Source organism: Salmo trutta, chromosome 16 (genome assembly GCF_901001165.1).
Source record: "Salmo trutta chromosome 16, fSalTru1.1, whole genome shotgun sequence".
Classification (NCBI taxonomy): Eukaryota; Metazoa; Chordata; class Actinopteri; order Salmoniformes; family Salmonidae; genus Salmo; species Salmo trutta.
In genome coordinates, this window is record NC_042972.1 from 21706636 (window position 1) to 21723412 (window position 16777).

At 44.9% G+C, this 16777-nt stretch overlaps 1 protein-coding gene across 9 annotated transcripts in view; it reads left to right on the top strand.

Moving 5' to 3' along the window:
- The window catches only part of LOC115150308 (neurofascin), a 171122-nt gene that overhangs the window by 42259 nt on the left and 112086 nt on the right, over window positions 1-16777 (top strand). For 2 of the 9 annotated variants that reach the window (XM_029693465.1, XM_029693466.1), the window contains exon 1: window positions 13173-13281. The exons of 3 other annotated variants lie outside the window; for them this stretch is intronic. The gene's annotated coding sequence lies outside the window, so the exon portion shown is untranslated. Of the gene's footprint in view, window positions 1-13167; window positions 13282-16777 lie in introns of those variants that run through there. 4 more of the 9 variants (XM_029693462.1, XM_029693457.1, XM_029693461.1 and 1 more) reach the window with 4 other exon arrangements.

Here is a 16777-nt window from a genome sequence, read left to right on the forward strand (position 1 = left end):
ACTGAAGGGATGAGGTCAATATCCTTCCAGAATACCCGGGCCAGGTCGATTAGAAAGGCCTGCTCGCTGAAGAGTTTCAGGGAGCGTTTGACAGTGATGAGTGGAGGTCGTTTGACCGCTGACCCATTACAGATGCAGGCAATGAGGCAGTGATCGCTGAGATCTTGCTTGAAAACAGCAGAGGAGTATTTAGAGGGCAAGTTGGTTAGGATGATATCTATGAGGGTGCCCGTGTTTATGGCTTTGGGGTGGTACCTTGGTAGGTTCATTGATCATTTGTGTGACATTGGGGGCATCAAGCTTAGATTGTTGGATGGCTGGGGTGTTAAGCATGTCCCAGTTTAGGTCACCTAGCAGCACGAGTTCTGAAGATAGATGGGGGGCAATCAGTTCACATATGGTGTCCAGAGCACAGCTGGGGGCAGAGGGTCTATTTATCTCTATACCCCTCCAGCTCTCTCTGTGTTCCGTGTCCCTCTATCCCCCTCCAGCTCTCTCTGTGTTCCATGTCCCTCTATCTCCCTCCAGCTTTCTCTGTGTTCCATGTCCTTCTATCCCCCTCCAGCTCTCTCTGTGTTCCGTGTCCCTCTATCCCCCTCCAGCTCTCTCTGTGTTCCATGTCCCTCTATCTCCCTCCAGCTTTCTCTGTGTTTCTTGTCCCTCTATAACTCTCCAGCTCTCTCTGTGTTCCGTGTCCCTCTATCTCCCTCCAGCTCTCTCTGTGTTCCATGTCCCTCTATCTCCCTCCAGCTTTCTCTGTGTTCCATGTCCTTCTATCCCCCTCCAGCTCTCTCTGTGTTCCGTGTCCCTCTATCCCCCTCCAGCTCTCTCTGTGTTCCATGTCCCTCTATCTCCCTCCAGCTTTCTGTGTTCCATGTCCTTCTATCCCCCTCCAGCTCTCTCTGTGTTACGTGTCTCTCTATAACCCTCCAGCTCTCTGTTCCATGTCCCTCTATAACCCTCCAGCTCTCTGTGTTCCATGTCCCTCTATCCCCCTCCAGCTCTCTGTGTTCCGTGTCCCTCTATCCCCCTCCAGCTCTCTGTGTTCCGTGTCACTCTATCCCCCTCCAGCTCTCTCTGTGTTCCGTGTCCCTCTATCCCCCTCCAGCTTTCTCTGTGTCCCATGTTCCTCTATCTCCCTCCAGCTCTCTCTGTGTGCCATGTCCCTCTATCCCCCTCCAGCTCTCTCTGTGTTCCGTGTCCCTCTATCCCCCTCCAGCTCTCTCTGTGTGCCATGTCCCTCTATCCCCCTCCAGCTCTCTCTGTGTTCCGTGTCCCTCTATCCCCCTCCAGCTCTCTCTGTGTTCCGTGTCCCTCTATCCCCCTCCAGCTTTCTCTGTGTCCCGTGTTCCTCTATCTCCCTCCAGCTCTCTCTGTGTGCCATGTCCCTCTATCCCCCTCCAGCTCTCTCTGTGTTCCGTGTCCCTCTATCCCCCTCCAGCTCTCTCTGTGTTCCGTGTCCCTCTATCCCCCTCCAGCTCTCTCTGTGTTCCGTGTCCCTCTATCCCCCTCCAGCTTTCTCTGTGTCCCGTGTTCCTCTATCTCCCTCCAGCTCTCTCTGTGTGCCATGTCCCTCTATCCCCCTCCAGCTCTCTCTGTGTTCCGTGTCCCTCTATCCCCCTCCAGCTCTCTCTGTGTTCCGTGTCCCTCTATCCCCCTCCAGCTCTCTCTGTGTTCCGTGTCCCTCTATCGCCCTCCAGCTCTCACCCTCATCTTTACTACCTCCCTCTGTTCTTTCATTTCCTCCCTATCTCTGTAGCTCTAAATATTTAAACAACTCAATTAGTGTGGTACCTGATGCTGATGAGAAGGGCCATTTTATACTGAACAAAAATATAAATGCAACATGTAAAGTGTTTGTCCCATGTTTCATGAGCTAAAGAAAAAGATTCCAGAAATGTTCCATATGCACAAAACGCGTATTTCTCAAAAATGTTGAACAAATTTGTTTACATCCGTGTTAGTGAGCATTGCTCCTTTGCCAAGATAATCCATCCACCTGACAGGTGTGGCATATCAAGAAGCTGATTAAACAGCATGATCATTAAAGAGGTGTGGCTTGTGCTGGGGACAATAAAAGGCCACTCTAGTGTGCAGTTTTGTCTTACAACACAATGCCACAGATGACTCAAATTTTGAGGGTGTGGAATTGGCGTGCGGACTGCAGGATTGTCCACCAGGGCTGTGGCCAGAAAGCTGAATGTTAATTTCTCTACCATAAGCCGCCTCCAACATCGTTTTAGAGAGTTTGGCAGTATGTCCAACCGGCCTCACAACCGCAGACCACGTGTAACCACACCAGCCCAGGACCTCCACATCCGGCTTCTTCACCTGCGGGATCGTCTGAGACCAGCCACCCAGACAGCTGATGAAACTGTAGGTTTGCACAACCAAAGAATTTCTGCACAAACTGTCAGAAACCATCTCAGGGAAGCTCATCTGCGTTCTCGTGGTCTTAACCAGGGACTTGACCTGACTGCAATTGGGCGTCGTAACCAACTTCAGTGGGCAAATGCTCACCTTCGATAGCCACTGGCAAGCTGGAGAAGTGTGCTCTTCATGGATGAATCCCGTTTTCAACTGTACCGGGAAGATGGCTGACAGCGTGTATGGCGTCGTGTGGGCGAGCGTTTTGATGATTTCAACATTGTAAACAGAGTGCCCCATGGTGATTGTGGGGTTATGGTATGGGCAGGCATAAGCTACGGACAATGAACACAATTGCTTTTTATCGATGTCAATTTGAATGCACAGAGATACTGTTACGAGATCCTGAGGCCCATTGTTGTGCCATTCATCCACCGCCATCACCTCATGTTTCAGCATGGTAATGCACGGCCCCATGTCGCAAGGATCTGTACACAATTCCAGGAATCTGAAAATGTCCCAGTTCTTCCATGGCCTGTATACTCACCAGAAATGTCACCCATTTGAGCATGTTTGGGATGCTCTGGATCGACGTGTACGACAGCGTGTACGACAGCGTGTTCCACCAATATCCAGCAACTTTGCATAGACATTGAAGAAGTGTAGGACAACATTCACAGGCCACAATCAACAGCCTGATTAACTCTATGTGAAGGAGATGTGTCACAGTGCATGAGGCAAATGGTGGTCACACCAGATACTGACTGGTTTTCTAATCTACGCCCCTACCTTTTTTAAAGATATATGTAACCAACATATGCATATCTATGTTCCCAGACATGTGAAATCCATAGATTAGGGCCTAATGAATTTATTTCAATTGCCTTATATGAACTGTAACTCAGTGAAATCTTTGAAATTGTTGCATGTTCAGCTTATATTTTTGTTCAGTGTATGTTCGACTCTCTCTGTGTGTGTGTGTGTGTGTGGTGTGTGTGTGTGTGTGTACAGTAGCCTCTCTGCTAGCCCCTTACATACTGTACAACATAACAAGCTTGGACAATCTAGTGGTCAGACTCTTTTCCGCTCAAGTTTTTTCTTATCTATTCTCTGTATGCAAACCTTCACGCAGAGCCTCCATTGACCACCCCAATAACCTCTTGACTGGTTAACATAGAGCCTCCATTGACCACCCCAATAACCTCTGGACTGGTTAACACAGGGCCTCCATTTACCACCCCAATAACCTCTTGACTGGTTAACATAGAGCCTCCATTGACCACCCCAATAACCTCTGGACTGGTTAACATAGAGCCTCCATTGACCACCCCAATAACCTCTTGACTGGTTAACATCGAGCCTCCATTGACCACCCCAATAAACTCTTGACTGGTTAACATAGAGCCTCCATTGACCACCCCAATAACCTCTTCACTGGTTAACATAGAGCCTCCATTGACCACCCCAATAACCTCTTCACTGGTTAACATTGAGCCTCCATTGACCACCCCAATAACCTCTGGACTGGTTAACACAGGGCCTCCATTTACCACCCCAATAACCTCTGGACTGGTTAACACAGGGCCTCCATTTACCACCCCAATAACCTCTGGACTGGTTAACACAGGGCCTCCATTGACCACCCCTATAACCTCTGGACTGGTTAACACAGGGCCTCCATTGACCACCCCTATAACCTCTGGACTGGTTAACACAGGGCCTCCATTTACCACCCCAATAACCTCTGGACTGGTTAACACAGGGCCTCCATTGACCACCCCAATAACCTCTGGACTGGTTAACACAGGGCCTCCATTGACCACCCCAATAACCTCTGGACTGGTTAACACAGGGCCTCCATTGACCACCCCAATAACCTCTGGACTGGTTAACACAGGGCCTCCATTTACCACCCCCAATAACCTCTGGACTGGTTGACATAGAGCCTCCATTGACCACCCCAATAACCTCTTGACTGGTTAACACAGGGCCTCCATTTACCACCCCAATAACCTCTGGACTGGTTGACATAGAGCCTCCATTGACCACCCCAATAACCTCTGGACTGGTTAACACAGGGCCTCCATTTACCACCCCAATAACCTCTGGACTGGTTGACATAGAGCCTCCATTGACCACCCCAATAACCTCTGGACTGGTTAACACAGGGCCTCCATTGACCACCCCAATAACCTCTGGACTGGTTAACACAGGGCCTCCATTGACCACCCCTATAACCTCTGGACTGGTAACACAGGGCCTCCATTGACCACCCCAATAACCTCTGGACTGGTTAACACAGGGCCTCCATTTACCACCCCAATAACCTCTGGACTGGTTAACATAGGAGCCTCCATTGACCACCCCAATAACCTCTGGACTGGTTAACATAGGAGCCTCCATTGACCACCCCTATAACCTCTGGACTGGTTAACATAGGAGCCCACACTATAGATGTCAGCAGAGGAAGAAATGTGAGGCATTCTCCCTCCATCATTGTGGCCTTTAGATAGACCCACTGTTGTTGACCCAGAGAGAGAGAGAGAGAGAGACATATTAGAGACACATATTTCCCTCAGATTACACAGATCTACAAAGAATTTGTAAACAAACCCAAATTTGATAAAATCCCATATCTACTGGGGGAAATACCACAGTGTGCCATCACAGCAGCAAGGGCAACCAGTGAAGAACAAACACCATTGTAAATACAACCCATATTTATGCTTATTTATTTTCCCTTTTGTACTTTCACTTTTTGCACATTGTTACAACACTGTATATATACATAATATGACATTTGAATGTCTTTATTCTTTTGGAAGTTCTTTGAGTGTAATGTTTACTGTACATTTTTTATTGTTTATTTCACTTTCATTTATTATCTATTTCACTTGTTTTGACAATGTTAACATGTGTTTCCCATGCCAATAAAGCCCTTGAATTGAATTGAATTGAAAGAGCATAGGGAAATGGGACTTGCAGAGTGAACCTTTAATAGCCTTTCTGTTCTATTAGCCAGATAAATAATGAGGTTGTTTTTTATACAGTATCTCTCTTTATTTGGCCCCTGAACCAAATCTAAAGCTGAGTCATCTGAGAGGGTCAGCATGGGAAAGCAAGAAGTCTTCTGTCTCAGATTATAATTATTACACCATCTGATCTGTTCATCTGAACATTTATTTATTTATACATTCAAAGGTCAGTGTGTGTGTGTGCATGTGCGTGTGTGTGTGTGTGCTGTATAAAACAGTATAAACAGCCCAAGGTAAATGGCCTCAAACAGGGTTTAATAACCAAAGATATGCTAGAGTACATGAGATGGGGTAATGTGTGTGTGTGTACGTGTGTGTGAGACACTTGGCCCCTGCCATAAAGTGAGCCCAGTTAGATATGTAAGTCGCTCTGGATAAGAGCGTCTGCTAAATGACTTAAATGTAAATATGTCCTCTATCGTGTGTATTCTCTTTCTCCCTCTCCCTCTCCCTCTCCCTCTCCCTCTCCCTCTCCCTCTCCCTCTCCCTCTCTCTCTGTCTCTTTCTGTCTCTCTGTCTGTCTCCTTCTCTGTCTCTCTCTCTGTCTCTCCACCTCTCTCTCTCTCTCAGCAGTCTCCCATAGCTCCGGGATGTGTTTGTTTGTCTGTAAGGGTACACTACAGATTTTTAAATGCCGAAACAAAACCTTCTCTGGAGATACTGTAGTTTCGAAGGGCCACTGAACAGGCATTTTACTTGTCTGTAAGGAAGGCGGGACTAACTTCCATCACTAGGTGACCAGAACTGTCAATCAGCCGCTCTCTCTTAAAAAGGTACTTTAAAGTTAGTTAAATACTGTGACTTACCATGACATTTTCCGCTAGGAATCGACTCCTAAGATTCTGTATTTTTGGAACGGACGAGACTGATTAGTTGCGGTACTTCTGAGAACACAAACACTTGCATCTTTCATAGCGGGTTAGTGAGGGACGGAGAGAGAGGGGAGGGTCAATGTATAGGCAGGTCGGCCACCACGCAAAAGGAGTCAGAACCTTGCACTAGGGCTATCTATCGGCAATCAAAAGCTGTATCTCGCAATAGAATGCTGTATTTCACAATTTCTTGTCTTGCAATGTCTCACAACTTCTAGTAAATCAGGGCCTATCATCAATGAATAGGCTAGGATATTCTACACGCAACAGGCCGAAGACTGAACATGCAGTCGCATCATTAGCGAAGAGAAGAGCAGGCGAGCCAGGTGCACTGTGATTTTTTAGGTGCACTGTGGGGGGTAAAAACAAAACATTGTTTTTCTGTTAGGGATTTTTCTTAACGTTACGGATCCCTAGCTCTATGTATATCTTTAGCGTCTTTGGACAGTTTTTGTGTGTCTGTCTGTACACATTGTGTTTTTGCCTCTTGTTGTGTGTGTCTCTGGCTAGAGCAGAAGGATCAGTCAGTCAAGAGCGAGTGTTTATCTGTCTGGGTGCACGTGGGTGTGTCTGTCGTGCGTATCTCTTCTTAGTGTATGTGAGCGGGGTTGCGGTAGGCTGTTGTTAGGTTAGCATATGGTTTAATCATATGTGAGGAGGGTTATTAGCATGTTACTGGTGGAAAGGGGAGGGTGTTATTGATTGGTTGGGTAAGGGTGATTGGTTAAGGATAAGCGGAGATGAGAGCGGGAGTAGACAGATGGGAGGTGAAATGCCGGACGAGGTGAGGTCAATAATCCAAGATGCTACGAGGGGATATCTACCCACCCCCATCACCGCCCATCTCATTCACCCTCCAATCTCCTTAAACAAGAAAGTACTGCTTTCTCTACCCCCCACCCCTGTCCCGCTTCCTGTCCCCCTCTCCTCTTGCTGCTCTCTGTGACCCCCAGCCTACTCAAAACGCTGTTAGGGATATTTAACATGCCCCGGAGACCTCTCTGCTGTCTAAGATACACACACACACACACACACATCCACCCTAATTGCCCCCTCCTCCCGCATGCACACAGGCTCCTGATCACGCACGGATGCAAATGAAAATCAAATAACATTTTATTGGTTGCATACACATATTTAGAAGGTGTTATTGCAGGTGTTGCGAAATGCTAGTGTTCCTAGCTCCAACGGTGCAGTAATATCTAACAATACACAACAATACACACAAATATAAAAAGTAAAATAATGTTATTAAGAAATGTATAAATATTAGGACTAGCAATGTCAGAGTCCAGAGTATAAATATATACAGTATATATGTGATGGAATGTTTAGACATTATGGACTGTATATGGATATAATAGTTGAATAGGATAGGCCTTGACTAGAATACGGCATATACCTGTCACGGCTTCCACCGAAGTCAGTCCCTCTCCTTGTTCGGGCGGCGGTCGACGTCACCGGTCTTATAGCCATTGCCGATCCACCTTTCATTTTCTATTTGTTTTGTTTTGTCTTGTCTTCCCACATACCTGGTTTCAATTCCATCATTACATGTTGTTTATTTAACCCTCTGTTCCCCCCCATGTCCTTGTCCGGAATTGTTTATTGTAGTGCTTCTGCACGATATGCTGGTGTATAACGGGTTTTGTTTACCCATTCATTTTATTGTTCTGTTTACGGTGGTTTTATTTATTTTTATTCTCTGCCGCCAGTACGCACCCCCTACAATACCTTGCAAAAGTATTCATCCCCCTTGGCGTTTTCCCTATTTCGTTTCATTACAACCTGTAATTTAAATGGATTTTTATTTGGATATCATGTAATGGACATACACAAAATAGTGCAAATCGGTGAAGTGAAATGAAAAAAATTACTTGTTTCAAAAAAGTGTCACATGATCTGTCACATAATCTCAGTATATATACACCTCTTCTCAAAGGCCGCAGAGTCTGCAACACCACCAAGCAAGCGGCACCATGAAGACCAAGGAGCTCTCTAAACAGGTCAGGGACAAAGTTGCGGAGAAGTTCAGATCAGGGTTGGGTTATAAAAAAATATCCGAAACTTTGAACATCCCACGGAGCACCATTAAATCTATTATTAAAAAATTGAAAGAATATGGCACCACAACAAACCTGCCAAGGGAGGGCCGCCCGCCAAAACTCATGGACCAGGCAAGGAGGGCATTAATCAGAGAGGCAACAAAGAGACCAAAGATAACCCCGAAGGAGCTGCAAAGCTCCACAGCGGAGATTGGAGTATCTGTCCATAGGACCACTTTAAGCCGTACACTCCACAGAGCTGGGCATAACGGAAGAGTGGACAGAAAAAATCCATTGCTTAAAGAAAAAAATAAGCAAACATGTTTGGTATTCACCCAAAGGCATGTAGAAGACTCCCCAAACATATGGAAGAAGGTACTCTGGTCAGATGAGACTAAAATTTGAGCTTTTTGGCCGTCAAGGAAAACACTATGTCTGGCGTAAACCCAACACCTCTCATCATCCTGAGAACACCATCCCCACAGTGAAGCATGGTGGTGGCAGCTAAGCATACTACTAAAGTGACACTTGAGTGGTTTAAGGGGAAACATTTACATGTCTTGGAATGGCCTAGTCAAAGTCCAGACCTCAATCAAATTGAGAATCTGTGGTATGACTTAAAATTGCAGTACATCAAAGGGACCCATCCAATTTGAAGGAGCTGGAGCAATTTTGCCTTGAAGAATCTGGAAAAAATCCCAGTTGCTAGATGTGCCAAGCTTATAGAGACATACCTCAAGAGACTTGCACCTGTAATTGCTGCAAAAGGTGGCTCTACAAAGTATTGACTTTGGGGGCGGTGAATAGTTATACATATTTCCGTTTTTTTTGTCTTATTTCATTTTTGTTTCACAATAAAAAAATCTTCAACGTGGTAGGCATGTTGTCTAAATCAAATGATACAACCAGGTTATAAGGCAACAAAGTAGGAAAAATGCCAAGGGGGGTGAATACTTTCGCAAGCCGTTGTACTTATGAACTGGGTAAAATCAGTTTGTAAACATTATTATATGTTCATTATGTTCCCCCGGTGACGCGTTGGGCAGACCTCCCAGACGGTGCAGTTGCCGTACCAGTCAGTGATACAGCCTGACAGGATGCTCTCAGTGTCACGGTTGTTGTAGGATGAAGCGGACCAAAGTGCAGCGTGATTATCGTTCCACATATTTATTGAACTGTGAAACTATGCAATACATACAAAAATAAACGGAATAAATAAAAACAACAAACCGTGACGAAGAGTTAACATACACGTACTCAAAAACATTCTCCCACAAACCCAGGTGGGAAAAACACCTACTTAAGTATGATCTCCAATTAGGGACAACGATGACCAGCTGCCTCTAATTGGAGATCATCCCAAACAAAACCTAACATAGAAATACAAAACTAGAACATAACAACATAGAAAAACTAAACTAGAAAACCCCCCTGTCACGCCCTGACCTACTCTACCATAGAAAATAACAGCTTTCTATGGTCAGGACGTGACACTCAGTGGTAAAAGTTTGTGAGGGCCTTAGTGGCCAAGCAGAATTTCTTCAGCCTCATGAGGTTGAAGAGGGGCTGTTGCACCTTCTTCACCATATTGTCTGTGTGGATGGGCCATATCAGATTGTCAGTGATGTGTACACCGAGGAACTTGATGTTTTTCAAGTGCTCCCTCTGCTGTCTCCTGAAATCTACGATTAGCTCCTTTGTTTTGTTGAGGGAGAGGTTATTTTCCTGGCACCACTCCACCAGGGCCCTCACCTCTTCGCTGTGGGCTGTCTCGTTGTCGTTGGTAATCAGGCCTACCGCTTTTTGTGTCATCTGCAAACTTGATGGTTGAGTTGGAGAGTACAGTAGGGGGCTGAGCCCGCACCCTTGTGGGGGCCCCTGTGTTGAGGATCAGAGAAGTGGTGGTGTTTCCGACCTTGACCACCTGGGGGCGGCCCATCAGGAAGTCCAGGACCCAGTTGCACAAGACGGGGTTCAGACCCAGGGACCCAAGATTAATGATGAGCTTGGAGGGTACTATGGTGTTGAAGGCTGAGGTGTAGTCAATGAACAGCGTTCTTACATAGGTATTTCTCTTGTCCAGATGGGATAGGGCAGTGTGCAGTGCGATGGCGATTGCGTCATCTGTGGATCTATTGGGGCGGTAAGCAAATTGAAGTGGGTCTAGGGTGACAGGTAAGGTGGAGGTGATATGATCCTTAACTAGCCTCTTAAAGCACTTCATGATGACAGAAGTGAGTGCTACGGGGCGATAGTCATTTAGTTCAGTTATCTTCGCTTTCTTGGGTACAGGAACAATGGTGGACATTTTATAGCGGGGACAGCAGACTGGGATAGGGAGAGATTGAAAATGTCTGTAAACACTCCAGCCATCTGGTCTGTGCATGCTCTGAGGACACAGCTAGGGATGACGTCTGGGCCGGCAGCCTTGCGAGTGTTAACACGCTTAAATGTCTTACTCACGTCGGCCAAGGAGAACGAGAGCTCAAAGTGGGCAAAGGTGTTTAGCTTGTCCGGGAGCAAGACTTCTGTGTTTTCCCTTTTATAATTGGTGATTGTCCGGAGTCCCTGCCATATACGTCTCGTGCCTGAGCCATTGAATTGCGACTCCACTTTGTCTCTGTACTGACATTTTGATTGCCTTATGAAGGGCATATCTGGACTGTTTGTAACCATATTCCCAGCCACCTTGCTGTTGTTAAATGCGGTGGTTTGCGCTTTCAGTTTTGCTCAAGTGATGCTATCTATCCACGGTTTTTGGTTTGGGTAGGTTTTAATAGTCACAGTGGGAACAACATCCCCAATACACTTCCTGATGAACTCCGTCACCATGTCTGTGTATACATCAATGTTATTCTCAGAGGCAACCCGGAACATATCCCAGTCCGCGTGATCAAACAATATTGAAGCATGGATTCCGATTGGTCAGACCAGTGTTTAACCTCTCTAAGGGATGTGGGAGGCTACCGTCCAACCTGGCCAACATCCAGTGAAATTGCAGAGTGTCAAATTCAAAACCAGAAATACTCATTATAAAAATTAATAAAACATACAAGTGTTATGCATCGGTTTAAAGATGAACTTCTTGTTAATCCAACCACGGTGTCAGATTTCAAAAAGGCTTTACGGCGAAAGCATACCATGCGATTATCTGAGAACAGCACCCAGCAGACAACTCATTACAAACAGTTACCAGCCAAGTAGAGGAGTTACACAAGTCAGAAATAGTGATAAAATGAATCACTTACCTTTGATGATCTTCATATGGTTGCACTCACAAGACTCCCATTTACTCAATAAATGTTTGTTTTGTTCGATAAAGTCCCTCTTTATATCCAAAAACCTCAGTGTTTGTTCATGTGTTTTGTTCAGTAATTCACAGGCTCAAAGGCAGTCACAACAGACAGACGAAAAATCTGAAAAGTATCAGTAAAGATCGTAGAAACATGTCAAACGATGTTTATAATCAATCCTCAGGTTATTTTTAATCATAATAATCAATAACATTTCAACCGGACAATAGCTTCGTCAATATAAAAGGAAAACAAGAAAGGCGTGCTCTCAGTCGCTCGTATGAAAAACCTCTGGGACACTGCAGTGTCCACTCATTCAGACTGGTCTTACTCCCTCATTTTTCAGAATACAAGCCTGTAACAATTTCTAAAGACTGTTGACATCTAGTGGAATCCATAGGAAGTGCAAATTGAGTCCTAAATCAATGGAATCTGTATAGGCAGTCTATGGAAAACTACAAACATAAAAAGATCTCACTTCCTGGATTGATTTTTCTCAGGTTTTCGCCTGCCATATCAGTTCTGTTATACTCAGACATTATTTTAACAGTTTTGGAAACTTTAGTGTTTTCTATCCAAATCTACCAATTATATGCATATCCTAGCTTCTGGGCCTGAGTAACAGGCAGTTTACTTTGGGCACGCTTTTCATCCGGAGGTGAAAATAGTGCCCCCTACCCTAATGAAGTTAACAGTCCTTACCACGGGTACTTCACGTTTGAGTTTCTGCCTATGGGAAGGGAGGAGCAGCATGGAGGCGTGGTCTAATAAACATACACCCACCCACACGATCTCTCTGGCCTGTCTGACCCCTCCAGCCGTGGCAGGGTTGGCCATGACAGTGCTGTAATCCCTTCCAGTTGAGGTTCATCCTCGATGGGCTACATCTCCAGCTACGTCTGGGAGGATGGAACAGCACGCATGGACGAGTGTGTGTGTGTGTGTGTGTGTGTGTGTGTGTGTGTGTGTGTGTGTGTGTGTGTGTGTGTGTGTGGGCATGTGTTAATGTGTGTGTGTGTGTTTGTTCGTGGTGTGTGTTCATGCATGATTGACTGTGTCTTTATATAGGAGTGTGAGTAGGCTCTGCATGTGTTTTCACGCATGGATGACGTGTGTTTGGGATTTTATGTGTTCATGTATGTACATGTGTGTGCTTGAGCGTGCTTGTGTGTAGATGCATTTGTGTGTCTTTGGCTGGGTTTGGCTGTGTGTGTGTGTGTGTGTGTGTGTGTGTGTGTGTGTGTGTGTGTGTGTGTGTGTGTGTAAGCTTTAAGTGTGTGTTTGTCTGTAAGCGAGCCTGCGTGTGTGTGTGTGTGTGTGTGTTTGTGTGTGTGTGTGTGTGTGTGTGTGTGTGTGTGTGTGTGTGTGTGTGTAAGCTGTAAGTGTGTGTTTGTCTGTGAGCGAGCCTGCGTGGGTGCGTGTGTGTGTGTCCGTTCAAGCAGTGGAGGGTGTATGCCCTGGGGCTAATTAATAATTCATGAGGTGGGCATGGAGAAGGCAAGGGGGCGGTGGCAGATGGAGGATCTGTGTGTGTGTGTGTGTGTGTGTGTGTGTGTGTGTGTGTGTGTGTGTGTGTGTCTGTCTTTAGATGTGGAACGAGTCAGAGCTAGGAGGACAGAGAGAGAGAGTGAAGCAGTATTTCACCTGGTCAGGAAACCGTCTCCAAGAGGTAACTTGTCTCTCTTTACAGGTGTGTGTGTGTGTGTGTGTGTGTGTGTGTGTGTGTGTGTGTGTGTGTGTGTGTGTGTGTGTGTGTGTGTGTGTGTGTGTGTGTGTGTGTGTGTGTGTTGAGCTGCCTGTGCCAGGCGGAAAGAGGCTTTTGTTAGAGAGCTCTGCTCTGTCTGACTCAAAGACAGACATGAGGATGGTAATTCATATTTACTCATGGCTACACATGTTCACTCTACCGTGCTTTGTAGGATTTTAAAATTATTTTTATTCGTAAAAACTGTTTCTGATTGTCCTCTTGTTGATTTTATCATACAATAATGTTGTCATTCTTGAACATGCAAAATCCTTCCAATCCTCTTTTGAGGAACATTGAAATGGTTTTCATCAAACTGGTCTATTTGTCATTGTCCAACACAAAAGCTGTTTTATTTCTTCTTTTTAATCAGCTTGTACTCAGTCACCTGAGCAATGAGGTGGTTAGTTTGTCTATCTAGTGTATTCTGTCATTTGTCCGTCACATAATTGTATGGTGGTTTGCTATATTGTAAGTTTTGTAAGACCGAAAGGACATTTCTATCATTTATTAACAGTGTGTGTAGCAGTGTCAATACTACCAGATACATACACACACACTCTTAATGTGTCTGACACAGTTGATTGCTGGTATTGACAAACCAGTGTAGTCAAGTGTACATGTCACTGCTGCCCATTGCCCATCATGCATACATACATACATACATCTCTTTAAAGGGGCAATCCGCAGTTGAAACCATAATAAATACATTTCCCTGCCTCTGTTTTGGTAAAAAGCTGAGGGGTGAGCCTAGAGAAATGTAACCACTCTCAAATTGATAGACAGAGCTATGGATGCAAGGACTAACCATCCAAGATATCAAAATGATAGTTTTAAGCGTTTTGATGCTATACAGTGTTTGTTTAAATGTACAATGTTTACAAACATTAGAATAGAACACGCTTATATTTTGGGTTCTGATGGGGTTTGACTGTTGAACTAAGCTCAATAGGCTAGGAATAAGTTATATTCTTTAATAATCATTTGGTATATATCATTAATTTCTAAGTAAAAAATGGATGTAGCAGCTGCAGATTTCCCCTTTATCATTCATACTCTGTCTGTCTGTACTGAGTGTCTGCTGTATTGGTGTGTACTGTGTATGGCTACAATGGCTACTCCTTCTGCCTCTCTGTTGATGCCTGGTGATGCCATTGTCATGACTCTCCCATGTGTGTGTGCCTGTGAATGTGAGTGTGTGCGTGTGAATCTGAGTGTGTGCGTGTGTGTGCGCATGTGCGTGTAAGCGCATTTACCTGCTGATGGCTTCTTGTCTCTCCCAGTGAGTTTGGTAACCTGTTCATGCTGCTGTCTGCTGTCAGTATTGATGCAAGTGTGTTTGTGTGTGTGTGTTCTGTGTTGTCAGCGGTGTTCCAGCTTTGAGATGCTGTCAGAAAAATGGGAGTTCTTTGTGTTAGAACACCTTATCTGACCATTAGTCAGTCAGACACACACACACACGTTTGTTTTACTATCTTTGTGGGGACCAAACAATTGATTCCCATTCAAAATCCTAGGGTGTTTCTCAAAATGCATACTACCGTGCGCTGAGCTCGCAAATTGGAGCACGGGAGGGTCGGAGTATGAGTCCAAATATAAGTATGCGAAACGGAGCATGGAGGGCGCTTTTTGAATGCGTACTCCATTTGTACATTTTTTGAAGCATGCATCGATGCAAGCTTCAATGGAAAATATGGCACAAAATATGAAGCAATTACTTGCAAAATTACACAACATGAGCACTCTGACTTCGGAATGGAATGTTGTCTATTCACTTCTTATACGTTGCCTGATTACAACATTTTATCTTGATATGTTAATAAATACATTGTGTTAATTTTGGCATGTTTACCCATAATAAGTCAATAGGGGTAACTGGCTAGCTACTAGTACTGTTAGCTAGCCAGATAGCCATGAATAATATTTTGCTTGCTAGCCATAATGATTTGCCTTCTATCTTGCATAATATTAGTTAATATTAGGTCATTTTTGCCTGCTATACTAGTTGGCTAACTCCATTATTATGATTCACATATAGCTAGCTGATAGTTATGAAGTAAAATAGTTGCTTTGTGTATATCTTGTTTCGTCTCTATTGCCATTATTGTCCTGGCTGGAGACGGTTCAGTGAATGGGTACCGTAAGTCCATAGTAAGTCAATAGGGCTAACAAGCTAGCTAGCAAGCCACAAAGAATTGGTAGCTACCCACAAAAATGTACATCTACCATACAATTCCGTACATTTCACCTTATTTTAGATCCCAAAAAACGTAATACTTCCAGATCAATTGTAATATCAAAACCATTATAAAGCACAATTTCTCCCCTTTCCAACAAAACCAATGACGAGCCCTTCATGATGCCCATCTCTGCATGATTCAAGAAGGCAATGAGCTCCGTCTTTTTAAAAATGATGGGTGCGGAAGCAAAACCTATTGCGTCATAGTGAAAGGGAGAGAGACTCTACAGTTCAAAAGTTTGGGGTCACTTAGAAATGTCCTTGTTTTTGAAAGAAAAGCACATTTTTTGTCCATTAAAATAACCTCAAATTGATCAGTGTAGACATTGTTAATGTTGTAAATGACTATTGTAGCTGGAAACGGCAGATTTTTTATGCAATATCTTCAAAGGCGTACAGAGGCCCAAACGGCTTTTTTCACCCGATCTGTCCAACTTATCACCTTATCACCTCTAAAATGTAAATAAAACACTATAAAGAGTTCATATAATGTGTCATTACATACCTATTTGAAGGTTTGTGTTGAGTTTAAATCGGGTTTTTAGGGCGACGCTGAAGTTAACAGCAGCTGTTGTGGCTTTTGAGAGTCATGATGGCTTGCACTGATGATGCAAAAAATGACTAAGTATCCCCCCCTTACCCTGTCCCTGTCCCTTACCCTGTCCCTGTCCCTGTCCCTTACCCTGTCCCTTACCCTGTCCCTTACCCTGTCCCTGTCCCTTACCCTGTCCCTGTCCCTTACCCTGTCCCTGTCCCTTACCCTGTCCCTACCCTGTCCCTGTCCCTTACCCTGTCCCTGTCCCTTACCCTGTCCCTTACCCTGTCCCTTACCCTGTCCCTGTCCCTTACCCTGTCCCTTACCCTGTCCCTTACCCTGTCCCTGTCCCTTACCCTGTCCCTTACCCTGTCCCTGTCCCTGTCCCTTACCCTGTCCCTGTCCCTTACCCTGTCCCTGTCCCTTACCCTGTCCCTTACCCTGCCCCTGTCCCATCCCTGTCCCTTATCCTGTCCCTTTCTTATTGTTAAACAGCGACAGAAGCTTTACACCTGGTGGAGAGAGGCTGTAAGACACAGAATGAGTTGCTTTATGCATGATGTATGTTACATCATGACACGTCACAATTTAACGTACAGCGTCGGAGGGGTCCGTTTTTTCAACTTTTCTCCAATACTATTGGACCA